The sequence below is a fragment of the Heptranchias perlo genome, chromosome 1, assembly GCF_035084215.1.
Source record: "Heptranchias perlo isolate sHepPer1 chromosome 1, sHepPer1.hap1, whole genome shotgun sequence".
Classification (NCBI taxonomy): domain Eukaryota; kingdom Metazoa; phylum Chordata; class Chondrichthyes; order Hexanchiformes; family Hexanchidae; genus Heptranchias; species Heptranchias perlo.
The window spans coordinates 130,797,550-130,823,722 of NC_090325.1; positions in this window are offsets into that span (position 1 = coordinate 130,797,550).

The window sequence follows — 26,173 nt, forward strand, 5'->3', positions numbered from 1 at the left end:
GGTAAAAGGCGGGAGGTTTAGAGGGGATTTGAGAAAGAACTTTTTCACCCAGAGGGTGGTTGGAGTCTGGAACTCACTGCCTGAGAGGGTTGTGGAGGCAGGAACCCTCACAACATTCAAGAAGCATTTGGATGAGCACTTGAAATGCCATAGCATACAAGGCTACGGACCAAATGCTGGAATATGGGATTAGATTAGACTGGGCTCGATGGCCGGCGCGGACACGATGGGCCGAAGGGCCTCTATCCGTGCTGTATAACTCTATGACTCTATGACTCTAAGGCAGGTCTCACAGTCAAGATGAGCTTGGAGAGAGCATGAGAGGAGATAGGAGAGAAACTAGAGAAAGACGCGAGTTCAGGGCTAGGGCAGGGGGGAACCTTAGAGGAAGTTTGACTTGGTGGGCTGGGGAAGGGAGGAAAGCGGCAGAGGCAGCTGAACGGATGGTCTCAATCTTAGTGACAAAGTTGTCCATGAGGTCCTCGCACTTGTTGGAGGTGAGGGTGCAGGAGGCAGAGGAGAGGGGTTTACGATGATGGTTTGTGGTGAAGAGAAGCCGGGAGTTATCTTTGCATTCCAGGATGATCCTAGAATAGCGAGCAGTTTTGGTCAGGAATGAGCCTGTTTGCCGACAACTGTATGGTGTTCAGTTCCATTCACAACTCTTCTGCCAATGAAGCAGGCCATGTCACTCTACAGCAGGACCTGGACAACATCTAGGTTTGGGGTGACAAGTGGCAGGTAACATTCACACCACAAAAGTGGCAGATAATTACCATCTTCAATAATAAAAGGTCCTACCACTCTCTCCTACCTTCAACAGCACCACCACAATCGAGACCACCCACCATGAACCTGAGGGTTACCATTGACCAGAAGCTTAACTACCGTCCATATCGATATCGTGGCTACAAAATAAGCGCCACGGTGAGTGCCTCACCTCGTGACTCTTCAAAGCCTCTCCGCAATCTAGAAGGCTCAAGTCAGAAGTGTGATGGAATACTCACCATTCACCTGGATGGGTGCAGCTGCAACAACAGTCATGAAGCTCAACATCATCCAAGACAGAGCAGTTCACTTGATTGACGCTGCTGCCACGGGGCTGAATATCAACCTCTGCATACTGGTGCACTGTGGCTGCAGTATGTATTGTCAACAGGATTCATTGCAGTAACTCACCAAGCTTACTTTCACTGTACCTCCCAGCCCCATAACCTCTACCACTCAGAAGGACAAGAGCAGCAAGTTCATGTGAATACCCTCACACCCTTCAAGTTCCCCGCCAAGTCACACACCATCCTGACTTAGACATAAACCTTCATTCCTTCATTGTCACTCGGACAAAATCCTAGAATTAGCTACCTAAAACCTTCATGGGAGCAGCATCAGCACAAGGACTATAGCAGTTAAAGGGCCCGCCACCACCACCTTTTCAGGGCAAATAAGGAGGCCAAGAAAAATCACCGCCATCCTGAGAACAAATAAAAAAAGTATTGCATTGCTATTTATGGAACCTTGCTGTGTGCGCGTTGGCTGCTGCATTTGCCTACAAAAGAACAGAAACTACATTCCAAACATTAATTAATTGGTGGTGCCGCATTTTGAGGACATGAAAGGCATTATATAAATGCAAGTCCTTCTTTCCTTCCTTCATTCCTTACTTGCAAACACCTCTTCCACCTATACTACTTATTGTATAGAAAAGCAAAATACTGCAGATGCTGGAAATCTGAAATAAAAACAGAAAATGCTGGAAACATTCAGGCAGCATCTGTGATGAGAGAAACATAGGGTTAACATTTCAGGTCGACGACTTTTCATCAGAACTTGCTTATTGGCTAATTTGGCAAAGGGTCCGGAGTGTTATTTTATGTTTGTGGTGATACATTACTGTGCCTATATGTGCCACTGTATGATTGGGTGTCTTAACTTTCTAAGCAGCAGATTTTCTTGGGTTGAAAAATGTGGATGAAAATGCTTGTTGGACATTTTGCTCCAAAAGTACCTCAAATCTACCAAGAAAGTCTTTCTGTCCATCATCTGGAAATGACAACATCTCTCCAGATCTTTATGGCGGTCAACAATCATGTTAATGTTACACCATCTCCAAACTCTCAAATATAAATTTGGCCATCAATTTCTTGCAGGCAGGAGGTGAGAGATGTACTAATGTGTAGAATGAGTGATTTGAATTTTCCATTCTCACTTGCCTTTTGATATACTTAGCTGGAGCAGGTAAAAAATTACTGGGATCCATTCTATTAGAAATTTATACAGCTGCTTTTGAATATCTAACTGCAAAATGGCAGTGGGGTCATATCTTTAGATGTGTGCAAATGAAATCAGCTCCTCACTGGGAAAGAAATTTGACAACCATCAGCTGTCCCAACTTTAACATATTCATGAACTGAAACAAATTGGAAGGAAGCTTGTGACAAATGATTCCACAAAAGGAGTGCCAGGAGTCTGCAGGCATTTGAGGGGAACTTTGGAAATGAATCTTAATACAGAAATCTGATCAAGCAGATGGCAGCACACATGTAGTACATATTAGCAATGCTTGGTTACACCTTATGCGTAGCTGAATTTCAAATTGAGCCTTCAATTGTCTGTCAAGGATGAGGGTAAATGACTGATGATATGTGCTCCAAATTACAATTATAGAATGGTAACATTTAGGAATATTGGTTGTCCAAATGTCAATTTTGATCCCCTTTCACAATCACAAGGGGAATTCCTTTTCTCCCCTAGTTTGACAGGAAAAGCTAAATATAACAAAAAGCCAAGTCAGAATGGAAAATCCACATCACGTATATTACACTGCAGGGCATCTGGGACCAAAAGGCATAATTAGTAACCTTTAATATTTGCCTGTAATCTTACATTTTGACAACTGGAGGGGATTGTTCATTGACATTATGTGTTATTTCATGCTACATCTATACTAACGTAAATTCTACCATTTGTACTTTTCTCAATGATTTTGTATGTTGCATAATAATTTTTAAAATTATATATACATATAAAAATACCTGACGTTGACAGGTGATTACCATCAGAGAAATAAAACTCACAACATAAGTAAGCTACCTTTGGCTAACCTTCAATTGATAACAAACGCGGCATACGGCACACACACCCATCCATTTATCTAAATGAAGTCTTGCATATGGTGCACACTTCCTATTGTTGACCGGAGGTCACCGGTTACGGTTATTTGCTTAGTACAAAGAGAAGAGTCAATTCTATCTTAACTCTCAATTCGCTTTATTCATGTCGTTAGACCATATACATATAGCCTATATGTCTGGTTAGATATAGACATGCAGTTTGCACCAGGTTATACAGTTTTATACCCAAACTAGGATCTAAACGCACACCCACTAGGTTTCTGACACTCCCTGAGTGATCACAGAATATAAAGGCTAATACCCAAAAAGGAGAGCTGACGCTGGCCAGGCGTTCCGTTCTCTCTCTCGACGTCGTCTCTACGTCCCTGTCGTAGGTTCTTCCACTTCCACGATGGTTGGTCTCCGGAGTCTTCATTGGCTCCACGCCCGAGATCCTTCCTTCTTATTCCGAATCTTATCTCTTCAAGCTGTGCTGTCTCTCTCCCGTTGCTTTAGGCTTGCTCGCCTAGTCTTCTCCCTCTTGGCTCTGTCCCAAGGACTTAGGTAGCATTACCTCATTACTCCTTTTCTAAATAAGGACTTGTGTCATATCACATCTTCTTTGTCTTTCATGAAACTTAGCTAATTCAAACCGGTTCCAGCCAGCTCAGGCCAGCGACTGAACTCAGGTTACTTCAGTTCAAAAGTTGCTTTTGCCTGTGCGTCAGCAGTTTGGAATAAACTCATTAGTTTCTGCATCCCCTGGCCAACACTATCCATGTTAACCTTACTTCTTATGTCACATTTTTTGAGTCACACTTTTAATGGGAACACTTTGTAACGGGAAAACCCGAGCCAAGATCTTCTGATTGGCCATGATGCCGGCCAAAATATGGCTCCACAAGACTTATGCTAGCAGCAAAGGTGCATCCCAGCCCATAATGAATTTCAAGGGTCGGGGTCATTTGAATAATTTTGGCCACCCTTGGGGAGTCTGCCTAGGGGAGGTATGGGGAATGACTGTGGCAGGCCTAAGACATCTGCTATAGGGTAGCAGGGCAAGTGAGCTTTGGACTGTCTTTAAAAGTTCAAAAAAAATTAAAATTTTCAAAATAAAAGTGCCTTAGCCCAAGCAATTGATCACCCTATGATCAGTTGCATGAGTTTTAGGCCTGTTAAAATTTAAATAGCACCCTCTCCATTGTCCGTAGCAACACTGAATGTCAGGGATGAAGAGGTCCATTGTACTCAGCATTGCTTATGGTGCAAATGACAGAAAACAAATTGGATGATATATTCCCGTCATTTGTGTAGAATCACAATATATTTGCGTTCAATTACATATAAGGGCAAATGTATATTTTATATCACCTGTCACTTCTGGTGGAAAATACGATGGATGCAAAAATGTGTGGAGACCCAGTGAAATAAGCCTCTGACTCATTTCCCGTCCGTGCTCAATAAGGCAGGGGAAGGGTGGAGGATCAAGGCCCTTATGTCAAAATTTTATAACAGGAGAATCCTATGTCAACATTTTGCTTCCACTTTGTTGGTCAATCAATGAAATCACTCAAGGTGCTTTTGAAAAAAAAATTGGCCTAGAAATTCCACGGAGGTTCTCCCGATCTCCTACCATGTCTTTGGAGGGAGACCAATAGAATCCCCAGAGAAATGATCTAAATGGTTGTTTTTAGCCGCCTGTACTGTTTGTCTGGAGGTTCTGCCAATCTCCTACCAAAGTTACAGCAAGCAATCGGGAAAACCCCCATGGAATTGCAGGACCTTTGCCTCTCTTATTTAATAGTAACTGAACCTGCTAATGCACAAATTAAGACCCTTCTTGAAACCTACCTCTTTGAGCAAGCTTTTAGTCACCCATCCTAATATCTTCTGCTCTGGCTTAGTATCAGTTTTTATTTGATTATTTTCCTTGGGATGTTTTTTCTACATTAAAAATACTATATAAATGCTTGTTGTTGTTGTTTTTGTTTGTTTGTTTGTTTGTTGTTGATGATGATGGCCTCCTCCAGCCCTACAACCCTCTGAGAACACTGTGCTCCTCCAACTCTGGCCTCTTACACATGCCCACTCCTTTTGTTGTTGTTGTTGTAGTAGAAAATCACAATTCTAATATACTTTTATAACTTCATCACTTGCCTGAAATAAATGCCCTGAGAATTTAATCTCCAGTCTCTTTCTAAGTTTTCTGTAAAGAGCAGAGAAACTCAAATCCTTTTACCTTTCAACGCTTGTTGATGCACAGATTGCAATCTTGGTAATTCTGCAAACTGCACATGCTGAAAATGTGGTTGAAAGCATTTCATCAACAAATATTCAGTCGAAGCTCAGGCTTTTGAGGCAGGCTGAAGCTTTCATGTTACAAACTTTAATGAAGGCATTAAAAACACAAAAGACATTTCAATGGACAAATTGAATCATGTTATCGCGAAATGTGTAATTTTTTGCGCATTTTAAAATTTTGTTTAAACAATTGAAAATGACAGTAACTGAGAAAAAAATGGTAGATGATAAACAATTTTCAGATGATGGTTGATAAATCTGCTCTATAGTACCACCTGCTGGCCAGAACACGGTACTACGGAGCCACAGGCTCTTCACCAGGCATCACTCGATATGAACACAATTAATATGGGAAAAAAAACCCATAGATACTGTTGACACAGGATTCCTGAATGGAAAGGAGACATGATATTCAGTTTTTAATTATATTTATAATGTTTATAATTAATGGATTTTAACTTCCCTGACTATTTTGATAAATTGTACTTCCCAGTTCTTAAAATATGTAAACATTTCAGCTAAACCCAAATTTTACAGCTATTTACAAATATAAGAAAAACAATAATTATACCTCATGCTGCATTGTTCAGCTTGTGAGATAATTGTCAAGAGATTCAGGGCAGGTTTTCTTCTGTGCATTCTGCTCAGGCAATTATTTAACTCGTAAGCGCAAAAGAGGAAAATCTGCCCCAAGTTTCTCAAAGTATTATTTTTGTCCTGAAATAAGAACATTAGCAGAATGTGATTTAATATTCTAAATATAACAGCCAGAGCTGTCACCACTGGACAAAGCTAATGTGTAAGAGTTTCAATCACAAGCCATATGACTAAGATGTCAACTCATGCCAGAAACAGAAACAAGACTAAAATTGGAAAGCTGCATTTGTCACATGCGATACAGGGAACAGCCAAGTAACGTCTTTCTTTTCTCCTTCCTTTTCTTTTTCTTTCTACAAAGTCCACCTGGCTATGAAGATCAATGAATGTTTTTTGTTACAATTGCTGCACGCAAGAGACCACAGTCCTGAGGTGGGAAGGTGGGAAATGAAAGTCTTTCACATAGGTCTCCCATTAAACATGCGAGAAGATAAACCTACTAACAACTTTCTTCCCTTCACCCAAATACTAGAGAAAAATTCAATTCTAAACAATAATGGGCCAGATTTTGCTGTAGCACGACAGCTATTGGCGTCTGCCGTTAGTTAGACTAGCCCTTGCATATATAGGTTTTTAAATTTTTTGAGTGGCAAGTTGCTGAAAGTGCGAGCTGATAATGGCTTCGTGAGGGAAACAGGGCATCTGGGACCTGAGTGAACAGGGCAAGCAACAGGGTATCTCCTTAATCAATCAGATTGAAGGATTGGGAAATAGCGCAAGGACTGAGAAGGAAGTGTAAATTAGAGTGGGTCAATTCAATGTCAAATCAGGTACAGGAAGAGAAATAGAGAGAGACAGAAAGATTGGATTAAGAGCAAGAGTGAAAAGAGACAAAGGAAAAGTAAAAAAAAAAATTTTAAGTTTGACATTTTTAAAATTTCCAACAATTAATACCTGAAGGAATGAGACTCCACACTTGTAATAGTTAATTTCCAGTGCCAGAGAGGTTGATTGGCTGTAATTTACACTTATTATATTGTTAAAAGGGTACTTACACTTGAAATGATAAGACTTAACTTTCTGTGTCAAGTTTAGGTCATATCTACGGTGCAAATACAGCAACTTCACGCCATTCAATGTATGTCAATGGTGAGGCAGACAGCGAAATGCCGTTTTCACCAAGCTACAGCAACATTTGGATATTGGCATTTAAACACACATCGGCTCCTCGCCTGAAGTTGCTGTATGATTTACGCATAAATAACGGTGAACGCCATTAGCCTCACTGTTATTTTGAGAGCAAAATACTCACCACAGCAACCGCACAGCTACCAATGAACACGAGATACAAAATAACAAACATGAACAGTCCCCGCCATGACAACAAGGGCAGGAACAGTCATTGCGTTTTTCTGTGGCTTTGAATTGCAGCAATAGCTTCAATGATTTCATTGCATAGTTCATCAAATTAGTTGACAGTTACTCTGCTTTAGATAAATCCCAAGTTTTGGACCATTTTTTAAAAATGTCCATTTGTACTTCTTCTTGGCCATGGGAAACCTTTCCCAATAAAACATGTGGACCAATGAGTCCTCGACATGTATCCTCCCTTTAGACCATAGGCGATGATGTTATATACATTAACTAATTTCCACAATCACAAGGATTATTTTTGCTTTGAAAATGCATTTAAAGAAAGTGTTCACAGAATAAACTTTTGAAACCTACATGACCCAACAATATATTAATCAGCACTCCTACTGCCTCCAGCTGCACAACCAAAGCACAGAGCATAACATCTTACATTTATCTTTTATACTTCTTTATCTAATTAGCTTTACTGTGTTCATTTCTAACTCAAGGGTACATTTTACAAATGTACTTTCTAAGCAGAAAGCCTCACCTGCTGGTGCATACTTCAAGAAATCACAGCTATGCTCCCCAAGGTTTCCCAAAATGCACTCCCACCAGGTAAGGCTTCATACCAGGAGCCTAATATATAGCAAATGATCATTTTATATAAACAGAATATACCTATGGGATATGATTTGTCCCCACTATTAACAGTAATAATTTGCCCATGATTTACCAGGGCAGCTTACTCGTGATATACACACTAGGGATCTTCATAATATAAACACTCAATTGCCAACCCTTCTTTCTTCTTTCTGGACTTGTTTAAAAGTCATGCCTTGTGCAAGAATAAAAAAGAAAATTCTGAGTTGCTTGCTAAGGAAACTTTCTAAAAAGTCTTTTGCATATATATATATATATATATATATTATTATATCTACAGTTTTGTAGTACTTCTTTAAATTGTCATATGCGTAATTCAATTAATTATATTGACCAGTTCTTGAAGTATGTCAATCAAAACATATTCAGCATTGTTACATATCCAAAAAAGTGAAGTGAATAATAATCAATGATGGACAAGTGGGAGAACAACAATTGAAGGATGACACTGCAGGTCGCCACCTTAAACCAAGTCGCCCGTTTTCAATTGTAACTTGACTAATCCTGCTCATTCAATATTGCCATTTTGTTAGAACTTTTCAATGGAGATTATTTTTAGGCACTTCCTACATGTCCATTGGCTCCAGTGGCATTTGAAGCATCACAGTGAAGTGAAAAAAAGTGTATGATCATTTTATTAGTTCTGCCCAAATCACTGTTGAACTCATTTAATGTAACTGGTTATGAAAATTCAACAGCAGAGTTACCAAACACAATTCCACGTTGCTACCTTCAACATCACTGAACTCCCAGAAACAGTCTACAATCGATAGTTGAACTAGAATGACCAATGATTTATCCTTTATTGAAAGTGAAAGATATCTGTGTAGCCAGTCAAAGAAGTCAAAAGTGTTCCTCAGCATATTTAAATTATGAATAATGGACATCATTCAAAATTGAAATTTGTTGAAGAACATTTTTGCTTGAGGTTATAATCCAGTTGAGGTATTTCAATTACATCACTGAGAGCGAGGCTAGCATGTTTTCTGAATGTTATCTGAATCCTCGAATCGGATTATAGTTTATCAGACTATACTTTTTATCTTTGTCCTCAGTAGCTCTTTGTGTGTCTTTATTTATTTATATATATATACACGCACACAAACACCAGAGTTCAAATCCCCAATTTCCCTGAGGGAAAGAAGTTTTTAAAGGTAAAGAAAAAAATAATTTGGGATTGCAATTCATTTTCAGTTAAGGGATTATTATCTCAAATGATTAAAATTAAATAACTAGTTTATCAATTTTAAAAGTTTCTTCTCCAGTTATAACTAGCTAAGAGAAACCAGTAAATCTTGAAACTTATTTCCCTTTCTTTGTTTTCTAAAATCATTTAATAGCAAATCAGGAATTCAAACTTTCAAGATACCCAAGATCAAAAGCTAGAGGACAGGTACAAAGAGCAATCAAAAAGGCTAATGGAATGTTGGTCTTTATCTCAAGGGGTCTGGAATAAAAAGAAGGTTATGCTTTAGTTGTACAGAGTCTTGGTCAGACCCCATCTGGTGCACTGTGTTCAGTTCTGGGCACCGATCCTCAGGAAGGGATACAGTGCAGATTCATCCGAATGATAACAGACCTTAAAGGGTTCAATTATGAGGACAGGTTGCATAAGCTTGTTTAAAATGATAAAAGGATTCAATAGGGTGCATACAGAGAAACTATTCCCTTTGGTGAGGGAATCCAGAACAAGGGGGCATAATCTTACAATTAGAGCCAGGCTATTTAGGAGTGAAATCAAGAAGCATTTCTTCACACAAATCTGGAACTCTTCCCTAACAAGGCTGTGGATGCTGGTTCAACTGAAACTTTCAAGACTGAGATCGATTGATTTTTGTTAGGTAAGGGTATGAAGTGATATGGAGCAAAGGCGGGTAAACGGAGTGGAGGTGCAGATCAGCCATGATCTAATTGAATGGCGGAACAAGCTCAAGATGCTAAATGGCCTCCTCCTGCTTCTATGTTCCTATGTTTGGAACCTCTATTTACCATTAGTAGAACAGAAAATTTGCACCCTCCATCTTTTTGCTGCTGCTCTCTTTTGCTGCCTAGGCATCTCTCACTCTCTCTTCTATATGGCACTTTAATATTGATAATGTGCCAGCAGTGGCAGGAGCACGGTACTCACCTTTTATCTGATGAAAATAGCTCTAATCCTAGGAATGTGCTTGATTTGAAAGACCAACTGAGCTAACAACATTTTTTTAAACAAATGGAGCTGTGTTTACTTTTAGGCATCCATTCAAATGGGTGACATTTAATTTTTTTTTACAAAAAATGTCTTTTTTGTTGAATTCTCAGCAGTTTATTTTCACATATATTTTATATGCAGTGATTGTATATTTGGATTACATGGTGCTCTATTGTCCAGTTAAAATTTCAATAAACTTAATCTTTGATATCATTGTGTTTAGAGTGTGTTATGGCCCTGTTCGTTTACACCCTAGTGACAAAAGTGCCCTTTGCCCTTATAATTCTGAGTGTCTGATTCAGGTACTGCAGTTACCAACCTCATATAAATTGATACAATTTTTTAAAAGATTATAAACCTATCAACTCTGAAGTGACGGTGTTCTACAACTAACTGGACTGCACCATTATTAATGGGGCAGATTTTGCAGCCAAATTAACAGTGGGGCTAATTGCGTTCGCTGTTATGTACGCATAAATGGTATAGCAACTTCAGGCGAGGGGCAGATATGCGGTTGAATGCAAATATCCCAAAGTTGTTGTCTGAGTTGCGCTTGCTCTGCCATTAGCTTCGTGAAAACTGCATCTCGCTGTCTGCCTCACCATTGAAATGCATTTATTGTTGTGAGGTTGCTGTATTTACACGGTAGATACAAACTAAACCTGCCGCAGATATTTAGGGCTAGTGATTCAAGAGTAAGTACCATTTTAACAACGTCATAAGTGGTAATTACTGCCAATCAACCTCTCTGGCACCGAAACTTAAATACTATAAGTGTGGAGTCTCATACCTTCTGGTTGTGAATTGTTTTAGGAGATTTTAAAAAGTCGAATTTTAAATTTTAAATTTTTTTTCTTACTTTTCCTTTCTGTCTATTTTTTTCTCCTACTCTCTTAATCCAATCTTTTTGCCCCTCTCTTTATTTCTCTTTCTGTACCCGATTTGACATTGAATTCACCCTCTTTAATTCACCCTCCTTCTCAGTCCTTCCTCTGTTTATTTCCCAATCTTTAAATCTGATTGATTAAGGAGATCCACAGTTGCTTGCCCTGTTCACTCAGGTCCCAGATGCCCTGTTTCCCTCACTACGTCATTATCAGCTCGTACTTTCAGCAACTTAGTGGGCAAAAATCTTTTGAGCTGAAGTGTGCAGGGGCAAGTCTAACTAACGGCAGACACCGTTAGATGCCCTGCTACAGCAAGATCTGGCCCAAAATAAAATTTAAAATTTCACCTAGATTACTCCTGCAGCACTGGCAGTAGAGGGAGTAACATTTGGAAGGAGTGTGTATAATCTATTATTTTTAAATGTAAGATGATATTTTAAGAAAATAAGAGTGAAATATGCAGAAAGAAATAATTTTGCAGTACTGTATTTTCATTCTTGAAAGAGATTCATAATTGACAAACTCCCTTCAAAATACCAATGAACAAGAAATACACAAGATAAAATGTAACTGTATAGTAAAATACAATATTTATCATTGACTCCTTCCCTTTGTGTGGAGCATATTCAATATAAACAGCTCCCATTCTTTGATTAGCATATAACCTATTGCTTTACCCCAAAAGGTATTGGGCCAGAAATTGCTCCGAGTGGCGAACCAGCAGTGCTCGCCACTCATTAGATTTAAATTCACCTACTAAGTTACCGTGTTCTTTTTGGCTGCAACTTCCTTGAACCGCAAGTTCAAAAAACTTCAGCGTTGTTTCCCGGGCTGTGTGAGTGGTGAAAGGATCTCTAAGGCTCCTCAACAATCAGCTTGAAGCAAGCCATGCTGTGAGAACCAGGAAGTGCAGTTCATAGATAAACAGCACAGACTAAAAACAAGGAAGTGCCCGATAAGGCTAGTAAATGTATTGTAAAATGACATAAAGAGAGCATAAGATTAAAAGACTGAAATAAAAGAGACAGAAGGAAAAAGTTTATTAAAAATTAGAAAATTTTAAATTTTTATTTATTTTTTAATTGTCCAAGAACTATTAAAATCAGGAGTAATGAGACTCCGCATTTTTAAAAGTTAATTTTTAGTTGTTTGGCAGTCATTAAGATTTACCATGCCATTAAAAGCTAATTTAGACCTGATATAACTGAGTGTACCTGTTTTATGGCAAGATTAGTTAGTTTCCAGCTGGGCAGCAGAGCAAGTTGGCGCTGGTCCATTGATTCCATTGATTGTAGCAAGTGAGGTCTCTTTAACGCAAAGCATTCAGATTATCGGTGAACCAGGAAGAGCAAGTTCTGGGTTTCTGCGTTTGACTGCGCATGTGAGGTCGCCGGAACTTGCTCTGCGATTTCGCCACTAATAACGGTGAGCGCTGTTAGGCTCACCGTTATTTTAAAAGCAATTTCCAGCCCATTGAAACTGTAACATCACAGCACAATTCCACCAAGTTATGTCCGACAATAATTAGATCACTTCTGAGCCCAGCAAAACTTTCTGTGAAAGGAACCAGCTTGAACATCCAAGATGGAAAGATAGAGCAGGAGGTAAGAGAGGAGGGGGAGTTGCGTTCTTGATTAGGGAGAACATCACGGCAGTAGTGAGAGGAGATATATCCGAGGGTTTGCCCACTGAGTCTATATGGGTAGAACTGAAAAATAAGAAGGGAGAGATCACTTTGATAGGATTGTACTACAGACCCCCAAATAGTCAACGGGAAATTGAGGAGCAAATATGTAAGGAGATTACAGACAGCTGCAAGAAAAATAGGGTGGTAATAGTAGGGGACTTTAACTTTCCCAACATTGACTGGGACAGCCATAGCATTAGGGGCTTGGATGGAGAGAAATTTGTTGAGTGTATTCAGGAGGAATTTCTCATTCAGTATGTGGATGGCCCGACTAGAAAGGGGGCAAAACTTGACCTCCTCTTGGGAAATAAGGAAGGGCAGGTGACAGAAGTGTTAGTGAGGGATCACTTTGGGACCAGTGATCATAATTCCATTAGTTTTAAGATAGCTATGGAGAAGGATAGGTCTGGCCCAAAAGTTAAAATTCTAAATTGGGGAAAGGCCAATTTTGATGGTATTAGACAGGAACTTTCAGAAGTTGATTGGGAGAGTCTGTTGGCAGGCAAAGGGACATCTGGTAAGTGGGAGGCCTTCAAAAGTGTGTTAACCAGGGTTCAGGGTAAGCACATTCCTTATAAAGTGAAGGGCAAGGCTGGTAGAAGTAGGGAACCTTGGATGACTCGGGAGATTGAGGCCTTAGTCAAAAAGAAGAAGGAGGCATATGACATGCATAGACAGCTGGGATCAAGTAGATCCCTTGAAGAGTATAGAGATTGCCGGAGTAGAGTTAAGAGAGAAATCAGGAGGGCAAAAAGGGGACATGAGATTGCTTTGGCAGATAAGGCAAAGGAGAATCCAAAGAGCTTCCACAAGTACATAAAGGGCAAAAGAGTAACTAGGGAGAGAGTAGGGCCTCTTAAGGATCAACAAGGTCATCTATGTGCGGAACCACAAGAGATGGGTGAGATCCTGAATGAATATTTCACATCGGTATTTACGGTTGAGAAAGGCATGGATGTTAGGGAACTTGGGGAAATAAATAGTGATGTCTTGAGGAGTGTACATATTACAGAGAGGGAGGTGCTGGAAGTCTTAACGCGCATCAAGGTAGATAAATCTCCGGGACCTGATGAAATGTATCCCAGGACGTTATGGGAGGTTAGGGAGGAAATTGCGGGTCCCCTAGCAGAGATATTTGAATCATCGACAGCTACAGGTGAGGTGCCTGAAGATTGGAGGGTAGCAAATGTTGTGCCTTAGTTTAAGAAGGGCGACAGGGAAAAGCCTGGGAACTACAGACCGGTGAGGCTGACATCTGTAGTGGGTAAGTTGTTAGAGGGTATTCTGAGAGACAGGATCTACAGGCATTTGGAGAGGCAGGGACTGATTAGGAACAGTCAGCATGGTTTTGTGAGAGGAAAATCATGTCTCACGAATTTGATTGAGTTTTTTGATGAGGGCTGTGCAGTAGACGTGGTCTACATGGACTTTAGCAAAGCCTTTGACAAGGTACCACATGGTAGGTTGTTACGTAAGGTTAAATCTCACGGGATCCAAGGTGAGGTAGCTAATTGGATACAAAATTGGATTGACGACAGAAGACAGAGGGTGGTTGTAGAGGGTTGTTTTTCAAACTGGAGGCCTGTGACCAGCGGTGTGCCTCAGGGATCGGTGCTGGGTCCGCTGTTAATTGTTATTTATATTAATGATTTGGATGAGAATTTAGGAGGAATGGTTAGTAAGTTTGCAGATGACACCAAGATTGGTGGCATTGTGGACAGTGAAGAAGGTTATCTAGGATTGCAACGGGATCTTGATAAATTGGGCCAGTGGGCCGATGAATGGCAGATGGAGTTTAATTTAGATAAATGTGAGGTGATGCATTTTGGTAGATCGAATCAGACCAGGACCTACTCCGTTAATGGTAGGGCGTTGGGGAGAGTTATAGAACAAAGAGATCTAGGAGTACAGGTTCATAGCTCCTTGAAAGTGGAGTCACAGGTGGATAGGGTGGTGAAGAAGGCATTCAGCATGCTTGGTTTCATTGGACAGAACATTGAATACAGGAGTTGGGATGTCTTGTTGAAGTTGTACAAGACATTAGTAAGGCCACACTTGGAATACTGTGTACAGTTCTGGTCACCCTATTATAGAAAGGATATTATTAAACTAGAAAAAGTGCAGAAAAGATTTACTAGCATGCTACCGGGACTTGATGGTTTGACTTATAGGGAGAGGTTAGATAGACTGAGACTTTCTCCCTGGAGAGTAGGAGGTTAAGGGGTGATCTTATAGAAGTCTATAAAATAATGAGGGGCATAGATAAGGTAGATAGTCAAAATCTTTTCCCAAAGGTAGGGGAGTCTATAACGAGGGGGCATAGATTTAAGGTGAGAGGGGAGAGATACAAAAGGGTCCAGAGGGGCAATTTTTTCACTCAAAGGGTGGTGATTGTCTGGAACGAGCTGCCAGAGGCAGTAGTAGAGGCGGGTACAATTTTGTCTTTTAAAAAGCATTTGGACAGTTACATGGGTAAGATGGGTATAGAGGGATATGGGCCAAGTGCAGGCAATTGGGACTAGCTTAGTGGTATAAACTGGGCAACATGGACATGTTGGGCCGAAGGGCCTGTTTCCATGTTGTAAACTTCTATGATTCTATGATTCTATGGAGTGACCTCCCCAAACAATTTTAGTATCCTGGATTGTGGATGACCAAAATTTCTGACCACTGGTACGAGTTCTGAATTCCAGACACCAGAAGATAGCCTACTCCAAACATGCCTATTGGCCAGGATGGTACCATTCAATTCAATTAAACGTAGAGAAGATGTTTCCATTTGCGGGGCTGTCCAAAACTCGGGGTCATAAATATAAGATAGCCATTAATAAATCCAATAAGGAATTCAGAAGGAACTTCTTTAACCAGAGTGTGGTTTAATAATTAGATGGCCATCCAGCAGGGTAGGAAGAGGCAGCCAATGCAGGAAACCTCCGGGAGTATGGCACTGTTAAATCGGCTTTCAGTACTGAATACCGGTGAGGGTGACGATGCCTCAGGGGAGTACAGTCTAGAGCACATCCTCGGCACCATGGGGAAAATGACTGTGCAGCGGGGTACAGCGAAGTGCAGAAATGCACGGATTGTGGTAAATAAGGTTGGTGAGCTGCAGGCACAACCAGCCGCATGGGACTATGATATAGTGGCAATAACGGAGTCCTGGCTCAAACAAGGGGAGGATTGGGCATTTAATATTCCTGGCTACAATGTATTCAGGAAAGATAGGGAAGAAAAAAAAGGAGGGGCGTGGTAGTATTGATTAAATATACAGCACTAGAAAGGGATGATGTAGTTGAGGGTTTAAGGACAGAATCTATTTGGTTAGAATTAAGGAACTAAAAGAGGAGCTATTAAGCTGCTGGGTGTATACTATTGGCCACCATAAAATGGGAAGGAGTTAGAGGAGCAAATTTTCAGGCAAATTGTAGAAAGATGCAAGAACTATCGAGTAGTGATGATGGGGGACTTCAATTATCCTAATATAGACTGGGAAAATAATGGTGTAAAGGGCAAACAGATGGAGGAAATCCTGAAATGTGTACAAGAGAATTTTCTTAATCAGTGTGTTTCCAGCCCAACTTGGAAGGAGGCAGTGCTGGATCTAGTTCTGGGGAATGAAGTGAGGCAAATGGATCATGTTTCAGTGGGGGAGCAGTTGAGAAACAGTGATTACAATATCATAAGGTTTAGAGTAGTTATGGAAAAGGACAAGGAAAAATCAAATGTAAAAATACTCAACTGGAGGAAGGCTAATTTCAGTGAGCTGGAAAGGGATCTGGCCCAGGTGAATTAGAATCAAAGATTGACAAGTAAAACAGTAAATGAGCAAGACATAAGGCATCCTTGGCTTTATAAATTGAGGTATAGAGTACAAGAGCAAGGAAGTTATGCTAAACCTTTATAAAACACTGGTTAGGCCTCAGCTGGTGTATTGTGTTCAATTCTGGGCACCACACTTTAGAAAGGATGTCAAGGCCTTTGAGAGGGTACAGAGGAGATTTACTAGAATGATAGCAGGGATGAAAATCCTCAGTTACCTGGAGAGACTGGAGAAACTAGGATTGTTCTCCTTAGAGAAGAGAATGTTAATGGGAGATTTGATAAAGGTGTTCAAAATCATGATGAGTTTAGATGGTGTAAATAAGAAGAAACTGTTTCCAGTGGCAGAAGTGTCAGTAACCAGAGGACACAGATTTAAGGTAATTGGCAAAAGAACCAAAGGCGACATGAGGACAAAAGATTTTATGCAGTGAGTTGTTATGATCTGCATTGCACTACCTGAAAGGTTGGTGGAAGCAGATTCAATAATAACTTTCAAAAGGGAGTTATATAAATACTTGAAGTGGAAAAAATTGCAGGGCCATGGGGAAAGAGCAGGGGGGTGGGAGTAATTGGATAGCTCTTTCAAAGAGCCGACACTGGCATGATGGGCTGAATGGCCTCCTTCAGTGCTGTATCATTCTATGATTCTATGGTTAGAATATGGAACTTTCCACCACGTGGAGTAGATGAAGCGAATAGCATAGATGCATTTAAGGTGACTTTAGATAACAACATGAGGTAGAAAGGAATAGAAGGATATGCTGATAGGGTTAGATGAAGTAGGGTGGGAGGAGACTCATATGGAGCTTAAACACCAGCATAGACCAGTTGGGCTGAATGGCCTGTTTCGGTGCTGTAAATTCTAAGTAATTCATTCTAAATGAAATGAGTAAGACAAAAGTTCAGTATCTGCTATCAGTTGAGGAGATGAGATGAAGACAGTCAGGCCATTTGTCAATATACACAGAGCGACTACTGGATTAGCATTTGATTGTGTCCAATATTGCAATTTCAATTACCTCATTGTTAATGGCACCATCAAATCAATTTATTTAGCTTTTTTTTGAATCAGTAGGTTTTATCTTCCAAAAACGTTTCTATCTACATTTCTGTCTAGTTTGTACAATTGCACCGCAGTAGTTCAGTTCAGAAGTATCTTTAGGATGATGCTCAACTTCATGGCTGTCTACATAATAAAATATGATAACTGCAATTATTAAAATAAAATCCTCTAAAGTTAATTTCAAATATTTAAATTTTAAAAATATTAGACATTCATTTACAAAAGTAATGTGTAATGCACATTCTGTAAAATATCTGTGCATATCAATAGAGTGGGGGGGTATTAAGCCATATAATCCAGGTCAACACTTATGTGCAGTACTGAGAGAGTGCTGCTTTGTTGGAGGCACTATCATTCTGATGAGACATTAAACTGAGGCCATGGGGTAACTTTCAATTCTGGTGGGGGTGTAAAACTGCCGTTATTGGATCGATTGCCCGTTATACACCCGATTTTCCTTTCATCGAAGTCGGGCAGGGTGCAGAATGGGCGGCTTATCCGATACCGTTCTTTTTCTGCCCCCTCTGAAGTTGAAAGTCTGCCATGTCTGCTTGTCCTGGTGATTGAAGTGGATTTAAAGATCCCATGACATTATTTGAAGATCAGGGAGTCCATCCTGCATCCTGGACAACATTCCTCCCTCGACCAATACCATCAAAAACAGATTCACTGCTCATTCACCTGATTTGTTATTGGCGGGACCTACCTGTGCACAAAGCACGTCACTGCTCACATGACGGCAGTGACTGCACTTCATAAAGTAGCTCTTTTGTTGTGAAGCACTTGGGAAATGTCATGAGGACACGATAAGGTGCTGCATAAATGCAACCTCCTTTTTCATGCAACTATTTTGAGATGATTTAACATATCCTGTTACTATCAGAACAAAAAAGATAGTTGCTGTACATGGCTATCAGTGTTGTTACTTACACATCTGTGAAATATGGTTTGTGGCACTAACTGAGGCAAAGAAAGGCTTTTTATAAATGGTTTCTGGATGTAAATTAAGTCCAGTGTCTTAACATCTAATTTTCACTTCTCGTGGCTGGTTTGTATAATTTTCCAGTGTGATAACACTGAACACATTATTTGCTAGTTTAATGCTAAAACCGCAAAACTAGGTGACATAACACATTATAAAAAAGTAGGCACTAAATTAGACAAAGAAAAATATGAACTGAAATCAATATGTTGTTTTCATGTAGTTTACCAATTTTAAGGGATTTAAAATAATCCGCATTTGAGCTCTTTGATTTGGGGTAAAAAGATTCATCAGCAGACATTTTTCAATTTCCCAAAAATATTTGTCCCATGATATCTTTGCTAGTACAAAATTATTGGTCTGAATATTTGGCTTCCTTAGAATTTTCTCTGAGTCAGGTAATAATTTAAGGTAAGTTTGAAGTAGGAATTGCCTCCAAGTGGCCCAACAAATGAGATAACACATGTAAATAGGAACATTTTGAGATTTCCAATGTTTCCAGCATTAATGCAAAAGGCACTCCAATGTATTCATGTTAAATAGTATAATAGAATCATAGAAAAGTTACAGCATGGAAGGAGGCCATTCGGCCCATCGAGTTCATGCCGACTCTATGCAAGAGCAATCCAGCTGGTCCCACTCCCCCCCAAATTTATATCTTATTTTCTTTTAAACTGCATTTTTCTCCTGAGTTATGAGTGCCAGTAAATTCCTGACTGCTAGTAAGGATCCTGGACTACGGACACCAGAGGCTGATCAGCTCAAGCCCAGAGATGGATCGTCACCTCTCTCTCTCTAGATCATTCCCTGATGCTAGCTGTTGCCATGGTTCTTCCATCCACTAGGAGGACAGAAGACTCTGGGCATCAGGCATCTCCGTGGTTACAATCTGTGCCACTGTATGATCATCTGACAGGAAGTGTGTTTCTGTAAAACAGAACAGGTCCTTGCACTTTATCCTTTTATGGGAGAGCTTAGCTTCACTGCAGTGTCCCATGTGACAGTCTGGTCAAATAGCAGCAATACTTGGCCACTATGGTTAGTGAAACTCAAATTAGAATTGATGCTATGATCTAAAGTCAAGTCCTCTGTGCAGATGTGCAGCTCTTTAGTGTTAGAACTAATAGGCAGTATCAGCTATGATTTAAATTTTGCGACATAATGTCATTCCATCGGCTGAAAGCCCTCCTTCCACGCTGTAACCTTTCTATGATTCTATGCATGAAGAAAAAGGTAAGGTACAAGAGGCCAAGAAGTTTTCATGATCAAGTCAAACTATATGCTTGACATAGCATTTTCAAATTCTCACAGCAAATCTTAAACTGAGCCATATTAAAGTAAACAAGTGATCATGTCTTCCTTTGTCTTCAGCAGCTCCACTGACCTGAACATTCACAAAAGAGTACAATGGATTGTGTAAACATGAGCGTGAGTACTCTGGATCTATGAGCATCTTTATTTGTGCTGCTATTTTAGGAACATAGGAACAGGAGTAGGCCATTCAGCCCCTCGTGCCTGCTCCGCCATTTGATAAGATCATGGCTGATCTGTGACCTAACTCCATATACCTGCCTTTGGCCCATATCCCTTAATACCTTTGATTGCCAAAAAGCTATCTATCTCAGATTTAAATTTAGCAATTGAGCTAGTATTAATTGCCGTTTGCGGAAGAGAGTTCCAAACTTCTACCACCCTTTGTGTGTAGAAATGTTTTCTAATCTCACTCTTGAAAGGTCTGGCTCTAATTTTTAGACTGTGCCCCCTACTCCTAGAATCCCCAACCAGCGGAAATAGTTTCTCTCTATCCACCCTATCTGTTCCCCTTAATATCTTATAAACTTCGATCAGATCACCCCTTAACCTTCGAAACTCCAGAGAATACAACCCCAATTTGTGTAATCTCTCCTCGTAACTTAACCCTTGAAGTCCGGGTATCATTCTAGTAAACCTACGCTGCACTCCCTCCAAGGCCAATATGTCCTTCCGAAGGTGCGGTGCCCAGAACTGCTCACAGGACTCCAGGTGCGGTCTAACCAGGGTTTTGTACAGCTGCAGCATAACTTCTGCCCCCTTGTACTCTAGTCCTCTAGATATAAAGGCCAACATTCCATTAGCCTTATTGATTATTTTCTGCACCTGCTCATGACACTTCAATGATCTATGTACCTGAACCCCTAAGTCCCTTTGGACATCCACTGTTTTTAACTTTTTACCATTTAGAAAGTACCCTGTTCTATCCTTTTTTGATCCAAAGTGGATGACCTCACATTTGTCTACATTGAATTCCATTTGCCACAGTTTTGCCCATTCATCTAATCTATCAATATCGCTTTGTAATTTTATGTTTTCATCTACACTGCTTACAATGCCACCAATCTTTGTGCCATCGGCAAACTTAGATATGAGACTTTCTATGCCTTCATCTAAGTTGTTAATAAATATTGTGAATAATTGAGGCCCCAAGACAGATCCCTGCGGGACTCCACTAGTCACATCCTGCCAATGTGAGTACCTTCCCATTATCCCTACTCTCTGTCGCCTTTCGCTCAGCCAACTTCCTAACCAAGTCCGTACTTTTCCCTCGATTCCATGGGCTTCTATCTTAGCTAACAGTCTCTTTTGATAGACTTCACACTGTATGTTTGTACTGCCCATGGATCTTGCCGGTACAGGCTATGGACGCTCTCTGGTGCGGTATTCCAAACCACAAAGGGCCAGAAGTTGCCCAGAGTGGCAAGGCAACGCTCACCACAGCTGCTGCGAACTTAATTAACGAAAGTACTTACTGCGGGCTCTGTGGCGTCGAATTGCTTGAATTTGAACTTGAAAAAATGTGCGCTATCAACCCAGCCTCTGAGCAGCGTGAGTTGCCGTGCGGCTGGAAAAGTCTGTAAGGAGAAGACACGCCCACAAAATCTGTCAGGAAGAGAAGTCAGGCCCATAGAATCGGGCTGCGTTGCTCAAACAGGCAAGCAGACTTCATTCATTTAAAGTTATATTCTGTATGCCATTGTAAATAAAAAAAATATTTTTTTTTATAAAAAGCCAAAGAAATAATTGAATTAAATTAAAGAGACAGAAGGGACAAGTAAAAAAAACTAATTTTTTAATTAAAAAAAAACATTTTAATGACCACAAACTATTAAAATAAGGAGTAACATGAGACTCCTCATTTTTAAAGTTAATTTTTAGTTGTTTGGCAGTCATTACGACTTACCGCATCATTAAAACTTAGTTTAGACCTGGTATTTGTAAGCATACCTGTTCGGTGGCGTAATTAGTTACTTTCCACCTGGGCAGGTAAGCAAGTTGACGCTTTTTCAATGATTTCTCTGTTTGCAGCTTGCGATATCCCTTTAATTCAAAGCTGTCATATCGTCGGCGAACCACTAGGGGCAAGTTCCGGATTTCCATGTTTTACTGCGCATGTGCAAATGTGGGAACTTGCTCCTTCAATTCACCACTAAAAACAGAGAACCCTGTTGAGCTCCTCCGTTATTTTGGGAGCGATTTCTGGCCCAATAGCTACACCTAGTGGTGGAAACCTGATTGCACAAATCAAAGAGCTTAGACGAACAATTTTCATGCAGGTTGGCCCTATTGTGTATTTATTTTATTGGGGGTGAGGGAAGATTAATGCACAGTCATATTAGGTCAGAACCAAACATTTGATATGAACTTGCCCGGGCCTTATTTTAAAGAAAGAAAGTTGAATTATTTGAAGTACTCTGTCAGCACCACATATACCTACATAAAATGTATTGCCTTTATAATGATATTAATCATATTTGCTAATATATCACCTTTATATACCCAAACAAAATAACATTTACATTTGGATTTAGTTAATTTGGAAGCATTTATTTCATTTTTAGTGCTTAATGAATGTTGCTCTGGTGGTTTGACCTGGAGTTGATTTTTTCAATCTTTGTTTGACCAGGCTTGACGTCTGCTGAACTCCCAGCAGGCTTGCAACCCAGGGCATCCCCGTAGTGTGAGAGTTCAGACCACAGCAGTGGTTTGCTTTTTATTATTTTCTTAATCTTATGGCCCAGTAGCAGGGGAAGAGGTCAGCTGTGTGATTGCTAACTTAACCTTCCTGCCGAACAGTAATTCAAAAAAAATCAGAAACCCATCTGCACCATAAACTGTACAATATTAGTTTAAAATGTTGTTTTAAACCAGTCATTGATTTTTGTGGGCAAATTGGAAAAGTATGTTTAGAAATAAAGCAATATCAGCACCATGGTGCAAAACTTTTACAGGTTCATTGATATTCTTTATCATGTTCTTCTCAGTTCTACTTTTATAGCAAACATGTTTCTATGGATATTCCCATGGAACAAATGATATGAATAGACTTTTATAGCTGATACAATATACTGATTTCCTATATACTTTTTTTTGTCTGGATGGGTGGGGGGGGGGGGGGTGGGGGTGCAGTGATTTATGAGCCTGGAAATGACAGTGTGATATTATCACCTAATGCATTGAAATCAGATTTCTCTGCCTGCTGTTTTACTGGTGGTAACCCATTTATCTTGATATAAGACAAGTAGACTAAGCATTCATACCTCAACTTTGCCAATTGGAAAATGCACCTCCTAAAACTCGGGAGTTTGGTTATTAAATGCATTAGTACCTTCAACTGAAGCAGTAACCTTTTCTCTTAAGATCCACCTTTGAATCTGGTGCTCCCCAAAATTGAATAGGGACTTGTCTTTCTAAGGGCACAAATCAAAACAGTGATTAGTTTTGGAGGTCTCAATTGAGATCAAGGCTGAAAAGCATCTGCAATGCCCTTACACTTGTTTGCAATGCTCCTTGCCATAGTACATAATTGCAATATATGGATAAACGAAATGGTCAAATCGACTAACGGATATGTTTTTAAAAGATTCTTGATTTCAGTCCTATTGCAGCAATGAAGGAAAGGGACAATAGTATTATTTTAATTGATCCTTTCAAAATCCAACCTGGAACTCACCCAATATATAATCCAAAATTGGAATCTCTCTGATGTTAAAACATTTTTACAAAAAACCATATACTTAGTGTCCATTAAAATCCTATAGCTCCAATGTGTGGAAAGGTGGAGAGGACTGTTAATACCATATGTGGAAATACCTTTAGGACACATTTACTTCCTTCTATTTTATCCAAATCTGGTTCATCAAACAGAATGTTCTGAAAGGTTGGTGCCAAGAAGACCAGATCGTGACCTCAAGGATCAAAACAAAGCCTTTGAGTGGGCAGTTAATAGCCTGTTTAGTACATCATCTGTGAAGACTGAAGAAAAAAAAAGAAAACCATTACTTAGGGCCAACTGCTACTGTTTGAGAAATCAGTAATCATGTGAGCTTTTGCAACAAGCCAAGCTATACCATGGCCTATTCTCTTTAGGTGGATTAACCTTTATCCCTTACTTTAAGTCTGAACAGCTGAACCAAAGCCACAATGAAGCCACACTTACAGGAAAGAGCCCTGTAATAATCTACATTTGCTATTCAACAGACCATAAAGAAAAGCCTAATTTGAATTAATGTCTTTAATGCTGAACAAGCAAATAGCTCCTCTTGAACTCTCAATATCCCACAGTAAATGTTCATATTAGGTTAGCTCTTTTTTTCCTCCCACAAATAACATTTCTTGTTTGTTTTTAATATTTGATATCTTAAAGGTACTTAGAGTTGAAAAGTCTATTATTTGAAATTATTTTGTGATAATGTATAACTGTTTCAGCTAATAAAACTGGATGGGTCCTATACAACTAATATAAGGAAATGATTACAATAACACTGTAATATGTTTATATTCAGGATCTTTGCACTAATATTTCTGAATTCATTTTTTTTTCACAAATCCAACATTAAGGATTATATTCTTTTCTCTATTTCCCATTTTGAAAATATCCTTAAATTATAAAGTCACAAGAAAGTTATTGTACTTTTCTAGGGGGAAAATGACATTAAAAGAGTTGCATTTCTGTGGAAGGTTGAAGTGGGACCGTACATAAATACATAAGTATAATCAATTATTATAATCAATTATTTTGCTTTATCATCACATAAATACACATTTATCAGATGGTCACTTAAGCAGAATCAATTGTTCTGTTATTTTAATGATATCATCAAGCAAATAAAAATATATACATTTTAAAAAAATCTCCACTATGTTTGCATCAGTAAATTACTGTTAAATGATATTTTCTTGTAGAGGTTACATATTTTACTAGGTTTGCATCCCAAATTATAAATTTTCACCCGATACATTATTTTCCATGTTGCAGCCACAATTTTTTTGAAACTCCTGTTATGAAGTCAATTTAGAATAAGGTAGATGACTCACCTTTAGATAATCCCACAGGGGAAATCTTGTCTTTTTACGATATTTTGTCCTGTGCCACATGATTTTATCTTGCAATGTCCTATAGCAACTCTCACTTAATATTATTTCAGCTCACTGTTGTCAAAGTGGCTAGAGGTTTAAGATTATATGATGCAATTTAGAATGAAGATTAAACCTTTCTGATTCACTCCTGTTTTACACTATTACACACGCATGATCTGCAGAATAGTTCACCATTTTGATGTTATTTAGAATTGTGTGACAAAATAGGACACACATTTTACATTTTCATTATATATAGTAGGGAAAACAATGTAAATTGAATCAAATTTATAACTTGAGAAGAATTCAAGAGGACTGTTTTGGATTAATGATGGAATTCCGAAGGCACCTCAGGGAGCGGATCACTTTAGTGGGTGCAAAGAGATTTTAAAAAATTAACTTAAATTAATCCGGTACTCATGCATACTTCCACCCAAAGTGGAAGATGAATCAAGGCCATGATGCAATTGTCTACGGACTAGTCTCCTTACCACAAGAATGTTACCTCAGTGTCACAGAGTGGTGAAAATGCAGCAACACCATCGCAGAGTAGTGGAAGACAGTTCTGTCTTCCCTTTGCCTCTCACTCTGCTGTGAGATGGCTGATCTGTATCCTAGCTCCTGGAACTGAACCTATTGGCCATGTTGGTATAATGACCACACTAACGTATTCACAAAATCTTCAGAAAGACAAGTGTGGAGGGAGTCTAAATGATCACATTTGCTCCACCTTGGCCATATAAACATTGGTTCTGTGATGTTCTTGCTGTTCTACAGACTAACCCTGGGATCTGCCTACCAGGGAGAACATGCTCACCCAGATGGAAGGAAAATGTTTCCTTCTCTAATGTCCAGTCTCTAGTTGATAGTTTGGCTATTGAAATGGCCAAATTAAAGGGAAGCTAAGTATGGAGGTAAGTACTAGGAATAATAACTACTTACAAAATAATTTTTGTTTGCTAATTAGATTTTTGTTTGTGGGGCCAATGCATTTTTGAAATATTCTCATTTACAGAATCCTCCAAGTATCATTCATTTTAGCTGATAGCAGTGAAGTAGATAAATGTAAGGGAGTAAGTCAGGGGATTCCCTTGGGGCATGTTTACTTATTACTGCTGTCAGTG